The following is an 18,896-nucleotide window of genomic DNA, read 5'->3' on the forward strand; positions in this document are numbered from 1 at the left end:
CACTATCAACAAACCTCTCTTCTCTCTGTTCTTGCTCTAAGCTTCCACAGCAAGCTAGCCAATGGTCCCATCCATGTGAGCTCTAAATTACGTGTCAGTTCTGACCACTTCTACTATGAAAACCACAGTATCGTCCTCATCTTCTGTCGTCTGGACTATGGCAGTCACTTCCCAACAGGACACATCAGGTTACCACTTGTGTCCATATCATCCATTCTCCAGACAGCAGGCAGAGTTATCTTTTAAAAATACAAAGCAGATAATTTCACACTCCTCATTCTGAAGGCATCCAGTGACTTTCCATGACACTGAGATTTTAACAGCCAAAGGCTTGACCTGACCTTCTAGGCCTCACAGAATTTGTTTCCTGCCTACTTTTCTTGTCTTCTCTCTTAAAAGATTTCCCCTTGTTCATTGATCATTCTGGGTATCTTACACTCTCCAGATTGTTGCATTTGGGACGTTTGCAGCTTTCTTTTCTGAGCCCTAATGGTCACAGGGCTGTTACCTTCTCATCACTTCTATGGTGTCTGAAGTATCCCTCCACAAAGAGACCTTTGCTAAGTAAGCATCTAAAATAGCTTTCTTAGGATCATTCTCAATCAAATCTCTTCTTTGTGACATTTTTATTCTGTTTATTTACATTTATTTTCTGCCTTCCCCCAAGAACGTAGTCTTTATGAAAAAAGTCCTCACTTGTTCTCCACTATGTAAACAACATTTTAAACAGTGGATGTGTTTTTATACAGAGGCCACAGATTATTAGCAAATGATAATAATATTCGTTATAAAGTATCTATAAAATTGGGATATTTCATAGAATTTTAAAAACTGTGAAAATAATTTGAGTCTCTTGATTAATTATCCTTTCAGAATACAAATCCCTATGGTTATCTAGAGGTTTTTTTTTAATGTATTATAAATATTTAGTAATTGTAAAAATCATATATAAATTAAACTTCTTAATAAAAGTGTGCATTTTTCAGGCAGTCTTTCTGAAGGACTTAGGAATGATGTAAGTAAGGGGAAAAAATACAAATAAACAAAAATGTGGTTGATTAAATTAAAGTTACATGAACCATCTAAAAAGGGCAAAATGACTAGTTGGACTAGAAGGACCTAAATGTTAGTGGAGAATATGTCAACTTACATAAAGAATATACATAACAGAGAAATATAACTCAGTTAAACAAGCACAAGAAGGAGTGCCTGGGTAGCTCAGCTAGTTAAGCGTCCAACTTCAGCTCAGGTCATGATCTCATGGCTCGTGAGTTCCAGCCCCACGACAGTCTATGTGCTGACATCTCAGAGCCTGGATCCTGCTTTGGATTCTGTGTCTCCCTCTCTCAGCCCCTCCCCTGCTCATGCTCTGTCTCCCTCTCAAAAATAAATAAACATTAAAAAAAAATGAGCACAAAGAAAGAAAGTCACAGAACAGATATTAGCAGTATACATCCAAGCTCGGACAAGAATGTGTTCTGAGTTAGAAGATCTGTAGTTAGGCAGGGTCCAAAAACACCTCTAAAGAATCTCTGCAATAATTTATATGTCAATCTTGAATTCATAATTTTATTAACACTGTCTTCATCCTGTGCTAATCAAGCAAAACTTGGCTTATCTTTCTTCCATATTGGACCAAATAGAGGGATTGAATGGGTAACTTAAACAGACTTAAATATTCCAGCACCTGTGACACTTATATATTTTATGGTAAATTAATATATTGGCATCAGGCTTTTATGCTTATTTTATGTAAATCCACTTCGGAGCAATGAACTTTCCCTCTGTATGCTGACAAAATCATTTTCTAAGCCAGAGGGAAGATCCAGGACTCTGGCAAATCTACCGAGGTAATGAAAGCCACCTTGTGAGGCTTTTGGGAGAAATCTTAAGGTCTTTGCCTTGGGGACATGGACTTTTGCTGAGTATACCATAGCATTTTCTTATTTTAATCTCTGTAATGTCTCTCCTTTAATTTTTTTTAAGACTGCTTTTTAATAGTAGAAAAGAGGAATATGTTTTAAGTAATCTCAAGATTTGCGTGTCATTTTGTAGTTCATAAGTGAGGAGATTTTTATTTTCTTTATTTTATTCATTCAATCATTAAACAAACATACTCTTATTTATCTTCTAATACAAGATAGACATGATCCCTGCAGTCACAGAATTTATGTTTCAGTTGCATAGGTGAAAGTTAAACTAATTATACAAATAAAATTTTAATTAAAATTTTGATAAGTCTTATACAACAGAAGTACTGAGGTGATTAATGATATTTTAGGCTCCAGGAACTGTAATTTTAAAACCTTTGTGTAGGCAGGAGCACAGTCTATTTGAAGGACTAAAACATTAGCTAAGATAAAATGCAGAAGGCTATAGGAAGAGTGCATATGAAATGGCTTCTATGGGTAGAGGCATGAGTCATCGTAAATTGAAAAATTTAGAAATGTAAAGTTATAATAGTGAAAACGCCTTGAATTTTCTGATTTCCCTCTTCTAATTTACATAACATTTAAGGACAAAATAATGAGCCCCAAAGATGCCCTTGTCCCAGTCTTCAGAACCTGTAAATATGGTACTTTACATGATAAAGGGACTTTGTGTACATAATTAAAAATCCTGAGGTGGAGAAATTATACTGGTTTATCCAGATCAACCTAATATTGTCACAAGAGTCCTTATAAAGGGAGGCAATAAAGTCAATGTTAAAGAGAGAGGAGATGGACAAAGGAAGCAGAAGTTGGAGTGATGCCCTTTAAAAATAGAGGGAAAGGTCATGGGTCAAGGAAGGAAAGCAGCCTCTTGACACTGGAAAGGGCAAAGAAAAACATTTTTTCCTAGAGTCTCCAGAAGGATCAAGCCCTACCAAGACCTTGAAGTCAGATGTTGTACTTCTAGCCTCCAGAACAGAAATACAATAATAATATACATAATGAATAATAAATGTGTTTGGTTTTAAGCCACTGAATTTGCAGTAATTTGTTTTAGTAGCAATAGAAAAGTGGTACAACGTTATGTAGTTTGATTTCTGTATTGTTAAAGATGGAGAGTTTTATATAACTTACTATAGTAAACCCAAACTAGAATATCGGCTCCCTGGGGCATAAGGCCATGTTTTGGAATTCCTTATGATCAAGTTATGTCCATAATACATTACAGAATTTACTTGCTAGTCAACTCAATGTAACAAATTAAAATTTTTTAAACCTAAAATATGTTCAGGCTATTGGTCTGTCTCAAAACCAATTTTTAGTTCTTACTCCACTACTGATTTTTATTAGTTATATAAGGTTGTCTAAGTTAAGGAACATCAGGATAGGACCTTTATATAGGGCTCTCCCTTCCCCCCCCCACCGCCTTTTTTTTTTTTTTTGTCAAATACCTTTTGTAGAAGTTTCCAGTAACTATCAATATCCCCCAAATTCGTACCTCTGCTTCTCCTAGTAGTCTTGCTTTTAGAATCTGATCACATTTATTTCACTTAGACTTAACTTTTATAAGATATATGACTTAAAGTAAGTTAGTTGATTTTAGTTTACTTATCTATAAAATACAATTCAAGTTTTTGTCATAGGTTTGAGATGATTATCAACTAATATTGTGCATATAAAGTAAATGAGCAAAGTGTCTGGTGTGTAGGTGGTGTTAAGTAATCGCGGTTGTTTTTCCATCTCCCCCCCTTCACATCACACCTCTCCAACTGCATGACTCATTTATTGGGGAGCTTCTTTAGATGGGTTCTCATAAGCAATCAAACGTGAGACTGTTTTACATATCAGAAAACAGAGATAAAGTAAAAAAGTATGTATAAATGAATGCCAGTGTGTCAGTATCAAATCAGGCTTGTAGAACGGAGTATTTGGAGAGTGGATCTTGGTGTACTTGTGAGTTTTACACTGGATGAAATGATAATTCATCCAGAGGCATTAATATTGTCTCCTTCCATTTCATCGTCAGTGAAATGTCTGTGCAGTGCAACATCATGAGACAGGAACTTTAAATGTCAACATCACCTACTGTTTCTGAGGCAAATAACTAAAATGAACCAACTAATAGTTATTGGCACTAAAAAAAAGATTAATGTGCCTGACACTGTATTGATGCCAAAGAAATACTACATGGTTTATGGAATAAAGGGTGGAGGATGCAAAACAGAGTGTGTTTGTAGCATTCATCCATGTCAAGTGTGCCTAGGTGTTATTACTTTTGTGAAAATTCAGCAGACGTGAAAGAAGAATCTTTTTCCACCTTGCTGTGTATGTGTATGTGTGTGTGTGTGTGTGTGTGTGTGTGTGTCTGAATTTGTCACTTTCATTAATTTAGTGTAGAAAAAGTAGGTTCCTATTCATTTTCCAACCTCTCGTGCTTTTCAGTGAAAAGCAATGAATAAATAAAAAAAACAAAAACCCAAACACAAACACAAAAACAACATTTGTTATTGAGATTTTGAAGGGCCTGTGGTCACTATATGTCCCAGCAGTGGTAATCATTCCCAAGCCTGGTGGGGAAGGGTGTACTAACAGGAAGTGATATTTCCTCCAGAGCAGAGATAACAGATAAATACCTAATGGACTACTGTAATCTGAATCTGAGTTATGAATTCAAACCACTTTTATTGAAACCCTTTCCAAGTCATCTCATTGCTGGTGTAGAGAAGACATGATACATTTGGTGGTCTTCTTTAACCATGCCACACCCAGTAAAATGTTTATAATTACATAATTTTCATAACGACTACAGCTGAGAAATATTATACCTTTCTAACTCAAACTGTCCATCTAAAACAAACTATAATTATAAATAGTTTATCACATATAAGCTTTATATTTTGGAAACCATTTGATTTTTCCTTGTCACAAATAACATGCCAAAAAATTGCTAATTCAATGGTAATAAAATTACAATTTTAAAGCAACGGGCATACGTTCCAGGTTTTGTTGTTCCCTAATCTTTATTTATGTCTTTGCAATTGGCAATCATCGAGGGGTAAAACTGCACCACACAGATATGGCTGCAACTATAATGCAACCCAGCATTGTGGGTTTCTAATGGCCAATAAACCTGATTTATTAAACAAACTCTATTAATGTTACACCAGGGATAAAGTGATTATGGAGCCCTTTACATTGTAAAAATTCATAATTATCATTTCTTCTTAAGAAAAGAGCCACATCTTTATAAAACAGTCACTGGGCTCTGACATGCTGGGCTGTGTAAAACTGATAATGGGTTGAAAATGAAGACTGTCAGCAGTATGTTCTCCAAAACGGTACATAAGCCATTTGAATCAAAACAATAATAAAACAGTCTTTTTCCTCTTTCAGAAGGGAATTGCCATTGAAATATTTAGAAAATATCCTGGAACTAGTGTGAGCTAATAGAAGTATAAGGTGTTTAAATTTGAGGTTTAAAATAAGTACCTAAAATAAGTGTCGAGAATTTAAAGATAAATATATGAGACACTAATTTTGTTATTAAATGCAGAGTTTTGTAAAACCATGGAAAACCAAAATTTAATTTGTAGTGATCATATTCTTTTCCAATGAATAAGTTAAATGAAGGAAAATGAAGAAATTACATATGTATGATTAAAATGATTTAATATAAATGCACACTGATATTTACAAATTCATAAGCTTCATCTTTCTACAGGTTTATTGGGAGAATACAACAAAGGAAACTATTAACATCTTCATTGGCATATTTCTGAACTTGAATTATCCTCATCTCATTGATTTTGTATATTCACAGAAGAGGTTTCCTAAGAAAACCAAGTTTCTTTCCACTTTGTTGTATAAGAAATCTTCCTTCCTCTATGTAATGTATTTCATTTGAGGAGTTTTGGCCAATTCTACCCTTTCTTAGCCACTGGGGTCTGTGGCCAAGGGCTGATCAAGCAGATTTGTCCCATCCTGCTAGTATCACTGATTATTTTAGAGTTGGATAAGCCATCCCAAACTGGCTAGTAAAAATTCTCCTTTGATATTTTGGTCTTTGGTACAGCTGTGTGACTTTTCTTTCACTGCTCTGATCAACTGAATGTACAGCCCAAATAACTTTATTCCTCCCTATATCAAAGCTTTTGCAACATCATCATAAGTGGAATGTATTGTGTCACTTCTCGAAATGGGGTTAGCCAATTCTGATCCTAAGCCTTAAGAGATCTTGTAAGGGAACTTTGCTCTCTTGTACTTTACAATCCCTGTCAAATGAACATGCCTCAGTTAATGCACAGGTCTCAGAAGGAAGAAGAGGGACACATGGTGCTAAGCCCCTGAGCTAACCTCTACTTGATTATCAATGCTCAGCCACCACAGTCTGGAACAGAATCACACCAACTGACCAGCAGATTTATAAGAATAAATGTTTATGGTGTATTCTACTGAAATTTTGTGTTTGGTGATTTACTAACTAACTAACTGATACAGTGACTCTGACAAGGATGGTAACAGTAGTAGTGAAAAACAGTAGTAGTGGTCAGATTAAAAAAAAAATGTTTATTTATTTTTGAGAAAGAGAGACAGAGACAGAGACAAAGACAGAGCACCAGCACGAGAGGAACAAAGAAACAGAATCTGCAGCAGGCTCCATGCTCTGAGCTGTCAGCCCTGAGCCACCCAGGCGCCCAAGATTTTAAATATACTGTCAGAACTTAACACGAAAAAATATATGAGGTACAAGTGAAAAGGATGACTCTAAATCCTTTGCCTTGAAAAACTACAAGGAAGGAGTTACAGTTTACTGAGATAGCAACTGAAGGTGAAATACAGAACATATTTTCAGAGAAAAAAAATCAGAAATAATATTTTATAGCTTAAATTATTATGTGAGCCTAGAATTCAAGATAGAACTTTCATGGGAAATATGAAGTTTTTGTTGTTAAAATCATAATATTGGAGGAGATCACCAAAAGTATGATTGTTCGATGCAGTAGTGAGAAGATCAAGGTCTCTAAAATTAGCAGCTTTTAAATAGGAAAACAGAAATGATCAAAAGGGCAACACATGAAGTAGAAAGAAAATCAGGAGGGGTTGGTTTCCTGGAAGCCAAAGAAGGAAAGTTTGTCATGGAGATAGAATAATCAACTGTATCTGATATGGTCCATGGGTCAATTAGGATGATCATTGGGTACTGACTTTAGAGTTAACAACCTGAAAGGTTTTATGTTATATTTACTGTAATTGGGTAGAGTGCCTTTTAAGAATTCATCTAACAATCATTCTAAATATTGTTTTGTGTTACTAATTAATACCACTATATAGATTTTTACATATATATATATATCTCAACATGATATATATATCAACAAATATATATCAACATATATACTAAATGCATAGATGAATTCCCAGTATTAACATTTGGAGCAGCTATGATCAATGATTAAATAATTTTTATTTAATTCAAAACACATCTATTTTGAAATTATATCACACACACATGTAATATATACCTATTCACTTAACTGTTTGATGGTAATACTTCTCTCCAACAAAAGCAGAGTTTTTATTTCTAGTGTTTAATGTAGTCCTGATAACCAAACTACATTCAGAAAGAGTGAAAGATGTTTGATTGGCTGAATTTTCCATTATTTCTCATCTTCCTGAAATTCAAGAACATACAAATGTTCATTATGCTTTTTTTAAGGCACCTTGGTATTAGTACCTACGACTAGCACATCTCTTAGTTTTCTGTGATGATTTTTTCCCAATTTTTAACTTATTTTATTAATCCAAAATTTATGGAGCTTATTTTATATTGTAGTAACTAAGAACACAATATGGAATCAAATTGCTTGATTTTGAACTTTAGTTCTATTCTTCAAGTATGTACCCTTTAGGGGCGCCTAGGTGGCTCAGTCGGTTGAGTCTGACTTCAGCTCAGGTCATGATCTCACAGTTCATGAGTTTGAGCCCACATTGGGCTCTGTGCTGACAGCTCAGAGCCTGGAGCCTGCTTCAGATTCTGTCTCTCTCTCTCTCTCTTTCTCTCTCTCTGCCCCTCCCCCACTTATGCTCTGACTCTCTCTCTCCCTCAAAAATATATAAACATTAAAAAAATTTAAAGAAAAAGAATGTGCCCTTTAAAGTCCATAAATATAATTGAGGAAATATTCATTTCCCCAATATTCATCCATATTTAACTTATACAATCATTATATTATTGAACTAATCCATCTTAAGTGATTAGCATAGTGCACAGTCTATTTTCAAACACATACTGCATTTATTATAATTGTTATTAATTCTGTATTATGTGCAAGAGCTATGCTAACAATTAGAAATAAAAGAATGTAAAATATGGTACCAGGAAATTCATAATTTAGTAAGAAGACAGATATAGAAAGAAATAAAAACCGATGCTTCAGTGCAAGTTAAATCGTAGACCTGTGCTCAAGAGAGAGACTAGTCGCACTTTTACTTAAGTATTAAGAAAATCTCACAGATAAGTTTACATTTTGCCTTTTTTGATGCTGACTGTGACATAGTTGCTTACCTTTGTTGTCTAATATTGTTCCTAGCTTCTGTGCACATAGAATCAGTAAGAAAAAAGGAAAGGGAATCATTATTTATTAAGTACCTGTCATATACTAGATAAGAATAATGTTAAATACTTTGCATGTACATGTTAATAATGTAATAATTATGAGATGGATTGTTCTATTTCACAGATCACATCCAATGATATACAGCTATTCCTTCCAAAGTATTCATTATATTTTAGGCATCTTTTTAAGAACTTTGCATATATTAACTAATTGAAGCCTCAAATCATATCAAGGAAATAAGTATTATTATTTTACAGATGAGGAAATTGTTATAGCCCAAAGTTTAAATACATTTTCTAAGACCTTATAGGCATTTTATGGCTGATTTGGGATTTGAAGCTCTCAACAAGGATTTTATGGGCTGACTTGTGTTTCCTCGAAATTATATATTGAAGTGCCAATCCCCAGTACCTCAATGGAAATGGTATTTGGAGAAAAGGCCTTTAAAGAAGTGATTAAGTTAAAATGAGGCCACTGGGGTGAGGCCCTCATCCCATATGGCCATTGTCCTTACAAGTAAGGGAAAAAGAAACCAAGCATGTGTGCACATCCACGTCAAGGAATGAGCATGTGAAGACAAAGCAAGAAGGTGGCTACCTGCAAGCCGAAAGGACAGACTTCAGAAGAACTCAACCCTGCTGCCACCTTGATTTTTAACTCTTAACTTCTAGAACTCTGAGAGAATAATTTCCAATGTTTAAGCCACCCAGTCTATGGTATTTTGTTATGGCAACCCTAGCAAAGTAATGCAAAGAAATTCTCAATATGGCCCTATTAACATTTGGGCCCAGGTAATTCTTTGCTGAGGGGACAATCCTGTTCATTGTGGAATGTTTAGCAACATATCTGGCCTCTATCTAATAGATATCATCAGTAATCCTTGCAGTTGTGACAGTCAAATGTCTGTAGATATTACCAAATATCTTTGTGATGTAGAGTGCCCCTGGTTGAGAGCCACAGACCTGCATTGAGAAAGCACATAGACTCTTGGCAGGGGGTGGGGGGGTGTGGGTGGGGTGGGGGTAGGTAATAATTTTCCTCAACCAAGGTCTTATTCCACTACGTGATGAAACTAGGACAAAAACCCAGGTTCAACAGACTCCAAAGCTAATGCATTTTTCAATGAAGTCTATTATTGTTGACAGAATTTCAAGTGGAGAAGGAAGTGTATTAGGAGAGGGCCCAGCACGCCTGGGTGGCGCAGTCGATTAAGCGTCCGACTTCAGCCAGGTCACAATGTTGCGGTCCGTGAGTTCGAGCCCGGAGTCGGGCTCTGGGCTGATGGCTCAGAGCCTGGAGCCTGTTTCTGGTTCTGTGTCTCCCTCTCTCTCTGCCCCTCCCCCGTTCATGCTCTGTCTCTCTGTCCCAAAAATAAATAAACGTTGACAAAAAAAATTAAAAAAAAAAAGAAAAAAAAAAAAAAGAAGAGGGCCCAGCAGTGAATAAACAAGAATGAAATATACCTTGAGAACATCTACCCTGATTCAGAAGTACTGTTCATAAAGCCCTACTAAGGATCCAGACAGAGAGAGCTGGAAGCCCTAATTTTTGAAATTAAGATTAGTGAAGACTGCACTTGGAATTCATCATTTCATGAAAATCTCTATCTGGTGATCTCCCTGTCCGGATTGTTACTACTATTCATTCTTTGAGTCAGACCATGTCTATAATTTTAGAAAAAGTAAAGTTTCAAGAAGTAAAAAAATGTATCAGGCAGTAGACAGGGTGAAGGTGAAGAGAAGAACTGCAAGCATGGTGCTTGTTTTTCAGTTATTTGAGTGTCACATTGTACTCTAATTATCTACTTGGTTCTCTCTCTCCACTTGATTGGGTGCTCCTTGCCAAACAGGATTATGTTTTCTGTTTTTTATATTCTTAACACTTTGTACTCTACCTGTCATATAATCTGAACTTAATAAAAATATGCCAAATGATTAAATGAGCCAAAGTACCATCCTAGTAAAATGCCATAAGAAGATGGGCTACCTGGGTGGCTCAGTCGGTTAAGCGTCCAACTTCGGCTTAGGTCATGATCTTGCAGTTTGTGAGTTTGAGCGCTGCATCGGGCTCTGTGCTGACAGCTCAGAGCCTGGATCCTGCTTCGGATTCTGTGTCTCCCTCTTTGTCTGGCCCTTCCCCTCTCGAGCTCTGTCTCTCTCTCTCTCTCAAAAAATAAACATTAAAAAAAATTTAAATGCCATAAGAATAAAAAAACCTATATAATGAAAAATTTGAACTTGAAAAATAAGAATTTATACAAATGTGTGAATTAGAAAAAAAATCACAAAAAATACCATAATTGTATGGTGCAATCTAATTTGTCAATGTTTTTGTACAGACATGGATAAGTGAACTATTGGGAGTTCAGAATTGAAAGGGTCTTGCTCAGGCAAAATAAAGAAAGCTTACCAATGTTTTTTATCTAGCAGTGTCAGCTTGGCTCATTTTTTTTCTGGCATTTTAATGCTAATTTGTTAGAAAAGAGTCTAGTGTTCAGATGACTGCAATAATTTTAATTATGTTTGGCCTGCAGCACATAGCTGCACAGTGAGTGGGAGTAAGCACTTCTGAAATTTCGCAATGAGTATTTTCTGAAAACTGTATTGCAAAAACTACATGTAAATATCTGAAATTTAAGAAGAGGACTCCATACAAACACAAAAACAAAATATTCAAAAGAACATGTTTTGGAGACTTTAAGAGTAAAGCAGAAAATATTTATAGTTAAATGAGGGACATAAAAGTAACACAGCCAAGAAATAAGTTTACAAGATAAAAAGAAATATGCAGATTTCTGGGACTATTGCTGTAGAACCATAAGGATAAACTCCAGTATAATTGTGTATTGGATTGTGATGGTAGACATGTTTCCTCCTGTATTTATACTTTAGATCTTAAAAAGGAGTTTGAATTTTTACATTTGAAAGGGGCCAATATAAAAGCATTTTGCTCCATTCATCCTGGGCTAACGTGGAAAGTAGAAGATTATCAACTTGCTTCTTAAATTCTTTTGTCTTCATCTGTTTATCAATTGAGATCATTCATATTCTACAAGATTGTACCAGATCAAAAGTAAACACAGTCTTATCTCTAATAATCTCCATATGAAAAAAGTGCCTCATTTATCTCTCTCAAAGTGGAAGTAGTTTAGCTCAAAAACAAACAAATAGAATAACAAAAAAAAATATTTTGAGGTCGAAATTTTGAGTGGACCACTATAAATTGCCATATATTGGCTTGCCTCTATTTTATGCTATAATGGTTTTTCCTCCCACAGTGAAAAATCTAGTTAAAAGAACTAGTTTTCATAGAATTAGATGAGGAAGTAATATTCTCAAAATAAAAATTTAAAACTTCTTTCTGCAAAATATATGCTTTAAATATTTGTTATCTTTTCTGTGAGGAAAGTCATGAATGTTGTATGATTGACATTTTTTCTCTTCTTAATTCTAGCACTTACATATTAGTGTGGTAGAATTGTCAAAGGTAATTGATTTGTGAAAATTATTGATTTGTTGTTATTAACCAAAGCCCATATCTTATTCAGATTTCATTAGTTTGTAGCTACTGTCCTTGTTTTCTTCCAGGATCCCATCTAAGATACATTTTATTAGTCTTCATGTGCCCTTAGATTCTTGGCTATGATATTTTCTCAGACTTTGTATGGTTTTGATGACATTGACAATTTTTAGAACTATTGGTTGGGTATTTTATAGAATGACCTATTATTGGGATGTGTCCACTATTTTTATCAATATTACACCGACGTTATGGGTTTTGAGGAGGATGACCACAATGGTAAAGTGATAATATCATCGCATTATATCAAGAGTCCATATTATCAACATGGCATAGCCATGTTGGTGTTCACCTTGTTTACCTGGTTGAGACAGTGTTGTCAGTATTCTCCACTATATAGTTATGTTATCTTACCTCTTTCACATTGTACTATTTGAAACGAAGTGATTATGCACAACCCACATGTAAGGAGTGTGAAGTTATGCTCCACCTTCTTGAGGGCAGAGTACGTCTATAAATTCTTTTATATGGGAGATTTGCTTATTCTCTCCCTTTGTTTATTTCTAGCTATGTGGACTCATAGGTATTTATTTTATACCTTGGATTACCATCCAATACTGATTGGCTTTCTTAAATTGTGTAGCTTTGGCCATTGGGAGTCCTCTAGTTAACTTCTGTATCTCTTTGACATATCTGCCCAGGATCTACAATGTAACATACTGTTTTTTTTTTTTATTCTAAATATCCATATAAAATATAATAAAGATATAAAATCAAATAAGTTTACGTGAGAATATAAAATTGGTATTCTATAATTTTTTTTAGTATTTGAGAATAAGTACATATATTATATATTAATTTATACACAGATACATGTGTGTATATAAATGAATACATACACATTCATGCACATACACACTTGCACACATATTTATGAAAAAGTGAATCACTGACCATAATTAGATAATGGATCCTTAAGTTGATTCAGCTTTTTAAAATTTTTAAAAATAAGTTTTCTAATCAACATCTATCTCTTAAACAATAGATATGTCAATCATTTCATAAAATACACATTTGAAAGTTTGTGTCATTCCAACTTAAAAATATGGACAATTTAACGGAATTTTGCATTTGGCTTCCCAAATAATGATTCTGAATGAAAATTCTAATTTTAAAAGCACTCAGAAATTGGAAAACTAAATCATCTCATAAAAAAACTAGTGGTAAATAAGGTGACTTTAAAAAAAATGAAAATCATTTAATTCAATTATATTTTTCTTATGTTTGCATCTGATTAAGTTGAAATTTAAAATGGACCTCTGTGTTCTAGATTTTTAAACATTCTTTTAAATGGCAGTAATGTTCCTTTCAGACTTCTGGTGACCTTAAAAAAAACAGCTAAAAATTAGAAATGTATATAATCAGTCTTGAGTGCCATTAATTGCTGGGTACACACATTCAAAAAATGCTAGAACAGAACATTTACAGACCTAAAGCTAAATTATTCAGGTAAAAAAATGACAATTATAATTAATAGATAATTATAATTATTTGGTAATATTTGGTAATAGTCTCTTAAGTTTTGTTTATTAGTATTATTTTTAATTTAAATCCAATTTAGTTAACATATAGTGTAATAATGACTTCAGGAATAGAACTTAGTGATTCATCACTTACATACAACAACGGTGCTCATCCCAACAATTGTCCTCCTTAATGCCCCTCAACCCTAGCCCATCCCCCTACACAACAGCCAGCTAGCAACCCTCAGTTTGTTCTCTGTATTTAAGAGTCTCTTATGGTTTCTCTCTCTCTCTCTCTCTCTCTCTCTGCTTTTATCTTATTTTTACTTCCCTTCCCTTATGTTCATCTGTTTTGTTTCCTAAATTCCATATATGAAATTTTATATTTGTCTTTCTCTGACTGACTTATTTTGCTTAGCATAATACAATCTACTTCTGTCCACTTTGTTGCAAATGGCAAGATTTCATTCTCTTTGATTGCTGAGTAATATTCCTTTGCATAGAGATACCACATCTCCTTTATCCATTCATTGGTTGATGGATATTTGGGCTCTTACCATAATTTGGCTATTGTTGATAGTGCTGCTATAAACATTGGAGTGCATGTACCTCTTCAAATCATCACTCTTGTATCCTTTGGATAAATTCCTAGTAGTGCAATTGCTGGGCCATAGGGTAGTTCTATTTTTAAATTTTTGAGGAATCTCTGTACTATTTTCCAGAGTGGCTGCCCCAGTTTGCGTTCCCACCTACGGTACAAGAGGGTTCCCCTTCTTCCACATCCTTGCCAACATCTGTTGTCTGAGTTGTTAATTTTAGTCATTCTGACAGGTGTGAGGTGGTATCTCATTATAGTTTTGATTTGTATTTCCTTGATGATGAGTGATGTTGAGCATTTTTTCATGGGTCTGTTAGCCATCTGGATGTCTTCTTTGGAAAAGTGTCTATTCATGTCTTTTGCATATCTCTTAAGACTTGATAAAATCTCTCTCCCTTAAGAGATAGTCTTAAAATGTGAAATCACCTTTTTTTAAAAAAAAGTCTAAAGTTGGGGTGCCTGGGTAGCTCAGTTGGTTAAGCATCTGACTCTTGGTTTTGGCTCAGGTTGTGATCTTGCATTTTTGTCGGGTAGTGCCCCATGTCAGGCTCTGTGCTGGCAGCATGGAGCCTGCTTGGGATTCTCTCTCTCTCCTTCTCTCTCTGCTCTTCCCTCAATTGTGCTGTTTCTGTCTCTTTCAAAATAAATAAATAAACTTAAAAAAAAAGGCCTATAGTTGAAGGAAGAAAGAGAAAGATACAATAAAATTTTTCAGACTAGTCATCGAGTTTTTATTTATTGACCACAAAGATGTGTGTGTGTGTGTGTGTGTGTGTGTGTGTGTGTGTGTGTTGGTGTATGTGTGTTTGATAAGAAATTAGAATTTTGTTTCTGATGGTATCAGATTGCTCTTAGTAACAAAGGAATTAAAAATACTTTCTATATTTTACTTCTGTATAAAGGAAATTCTTTTTCACACACATTTTTGTATTTTTTTTACTCAAAATATATTTCAAGATAAACTATTACAATTGTTAAGATTTATGGGAGGGCCCAGAATAAAAATTAGAACACTATTTTTTAAAATTATTTTCTAGTTTCATATGATTGGAGAAGACTTGATTTAGGTATTTATTTTATCTTTTTTTATTACTTCTCAGGAATGAAGTCTTGTAGAAGAGGATGAAATATACTGTTTGACTAATTTAAGTTTCACACTATTTAAATATAATTTTAATTATAAAAAAGGAAACAACTTCGATTATACCAAGGGTATAGTTATAAATTACTGAAACTTCACTTTTCAATTACTAATTTTAGGTTTCAACAAAGTTCCTTTTCATTGGCCAGAAACTGAACTATTTTTTGCCACTAATGCCTCATTACACTTTTTAGTTATCAATGTTACTATGATAAAGTTAAAAGGATCATCATTAGTAACCATGTTGTATACATATTTCGGCTCTAAAAGAGCCTAGTATATGTCCATTTCTTAGTTCCCTAAAGACTTGAGTGTCTTGAAAAAAGAGTTGTAGAGAGTTATCACAATGCCAAAAGAGTTTATATTTATGAACAATATTCTGGAAAATATTGTCAAATTTTCTTCCACCTTGACTTTTCTGTTTGCATCCAGGAATAGGCAATTTTAATCAAAACCTCCTGAAACTATATCTAAATTTAGCTTCACATTTAACCCATAGACAGAACAGCAGACTGATGACAGGGCTGTAGTTAAAATGTTCTTTAACCACTTTGGGGATGTGCTGTTGTTGTTTTACCTGCATTAAAACATCACAGATTGTTATTATTATAGTTAGCATAGACTTCTCGTATTATAATGGGAGCCTACTGTACAAACCCATGCAAACTGTCATGTTATTGATGACTCTGTGCCTACTCCAAATCTTTCCTTTATTTAAGCAGTAATTATGAGCAGAACCAAATGGCAAAAATTAGAAAATGGATGGTGCTTTATTGAAAATATAGAATGGAATCAGATCCTCAATTATATAAAAACTGAAGCTCATACTGAAGAGCTTCAGTTTGAAGCTGTTTGAAGAGGCGCCACATTTCCAAATGAATTACATTTCTCTTTCCTTCTTGACTTTTAAAGAGACAGGAGTTACTGTTCAGCTATGACAACATAATTAACTTCATATTGCAATTACTTCTACATGATGACAGCTATCGGTAGCTTGAAACAGCTTCAAATGTGCTTTTAACAGTTTATTTTCGCTATTTAGGCTTCCAAATTTACAGTGACCTCACCTCCCTCCACCTCCAGAAAGACACACTAACAATTCAAGTGTTGAAAATAAAACAAGTAACATCGATTTCACAAGGATGGAAGATGTAATTAACTTTACTGTGAATCAGGCAAATTTGAGCAAAACCAAAACACATTGTACAAACTCTTCCAACATCATTGCAGTATACAGAAAGGTTATGCTTTGAAATAGTCTTTCTAACAAAATCTTATTTTTATCCAATTAGCTTGTCATTGAATCAAACTGTACTAAATGCATATGTAACATTTTAGATACCATTAGTATAAGAAGACTATGAACACCATAACCTTGGGACCATAGTTGGCCTTCTATTTTTAGACCTGTCATTCAGAACAAGGATTTCAAATTCCAGTGTTCATCAGGCAAAATTTCAAATAAGTTTTAGATAGTGATTGTATCCTTATTTAAATCTAGAGACCCATAATCTTTAGACTAGCTTGAAATCAAACATCTTATTTGGTGATATGTTATTGTTTATCTGTCATTCCTGGATTATACTTTATGTTCCTTTTCATGCCTTGTATTTTGCTTCAAAAAGACTATAATTTGTAATTAAAGTAAATAAAATATCTGACATCATTATTCCACAGAGACTTAATTGAAATCACTTGGAATATTGCCCATGATGGAGAGGCATAAGATATAAAGTCTATTTTTCACAAAGCTTAATACAAATGAAGTAAATCCACTAAAAGCCAGAGATCTTTAAATTTTGTTTTCTCATACCATTTAAGCCTTGAAAGCCAATATATCACTATACACACACACACACACACACACACACACACACACACATATATACATATATGGGTATATAATTTAATCACAAAATGCTAACAAAGTACAACCTTATCAGAATTTTAGTTTTTTTAATGTTTGTTTATTTTTGAGAGATAGAGCACAAATGGGGGAGGGGCAAAGAGAGAGGGAGACTCAGAATCCAAAGCAGCCCGAGGCTCTGAGCTGTCAGCACAGAATCCAACATGGGGCTCAAACTCACAGACCACGAGATCATGACCTGATCTGAAGTCTGACACTTAACTGACTGAGCTACCCAGGCGCCCCTTAAATCCTTTATGCTGTAGTCCTATATTAAAAGTATCATTCTAAATGATTCTTCAAAACTCACTACTTTAAAAAGAGCTTCATAAAGGAATATAAAGTTTAAAAGATACCCGGAAATATATCATCTAACAAATCTGTCTGTCACAGAATTCAGATTCATCTCTTGGTGAATTCTGGTGTATGCTCAATTATGCTTTTAATTGAGGAAAAAACATAAAACTTTCACTGGGACTGCAGTGTATCAATTTTATCATGATAAAACATTAGAGAGAGTAGGCTGTTGTCATTCTTTATCTGTGGGTTATAGGAGCTCTGTCACTCTATTGGCATATAGTTACATAACTTTCACTACTCTTTCCATTTTCCTTTCTTTTATAATTCAAAGTTTCCTCTTAGAACCACCCAATATTAGATATGTAAATGTTGAGTCTACTATTTCTTCATAAAGTGATAACATATATAACTTAAATTATTTTTCAAATATATACATATAACAAAAATATATATCATAAGTGTGTATATGCACATATTTATAAATTTCTGTGCTCATTCGAAGAGGGAGCACCTAATATAATAATCACAATATTTTATATTCATATGTAGATAGAGGCAATGCTCCATATTTTTTCACATTTTACATGATTCCAAAATCCAAGTTACTAACGCTGTTAAAAATCTGAGTATTATTACCTCAGGTTTTTTTCTACTGTTTGCTCTTGTTACATTCATCCAGAAACTGTACGTCATTCAAGAAATCTATGCCGTTCCTCCATTTTCAATTCTAACTCTAGAATTAACTCTAGAAACTTCACAAAGCAGTAACTCTTCACAAAGCATTAACTAACTCTAGAAACTTCACAAAGCATTAGATCTACTAAATGCCTAGTAAATTGATACATGGTTCTGGGTGCCTCAGATCTTCATGTACTAAGAAAGAATATTATCTAAGAACATGGGATATATTTCCATTTATTTGTGTCTTCTTCAATTCTTTCAACAGTGAATTATAGTTTTCAAAAAGTAGGTCTGTCACCTCCTTGATTAAATTTATTCCTAAATATTTTACTGTTTTGGTGGAAGAATTAATATTATGAAAATGTCCATACTGTCCAAAGAGATCACATATATGGTTAACTAATTTTTTTTAACTTTTTTTTCAACGTTTATTTTTATTTTTGGGACAGAGAGAGACAGAGCATGAACAGGGGAGGGGCAGAGAGAGGGAGACACAGAATCGGAAACAGGCTCCAGGCTCTGAGCCATCAGCCCAGAGCCCGACGCGGGGCTCGAACTCACGGACCGCGAGATCGTGACCTGGCTGAAGTCGGACGCTTAACCGACTGCGCCACCCAGGCGCCCCAAACTAATTTTTAACAAGGGCACCAAGAACAAAAAATATAGAAAGGATAGTCTCG

Source organism: Leopardus geoffroyi, chromosome C3 (genome assembly GCF_018350155.1).
Source record: "Leopardus geoffroyi isolate Oge1 chromosome C3, O.geoffroyi_Oge1_pat1.0, whole genome shotgun sequence".
In the NCBI taxonomy this organism is placed as follows: Eukaryota; Metazoa; Chordata; class Mammalia; order Carnivora; family Felidae; genus Leopardus; species Leopardus geoffroyi.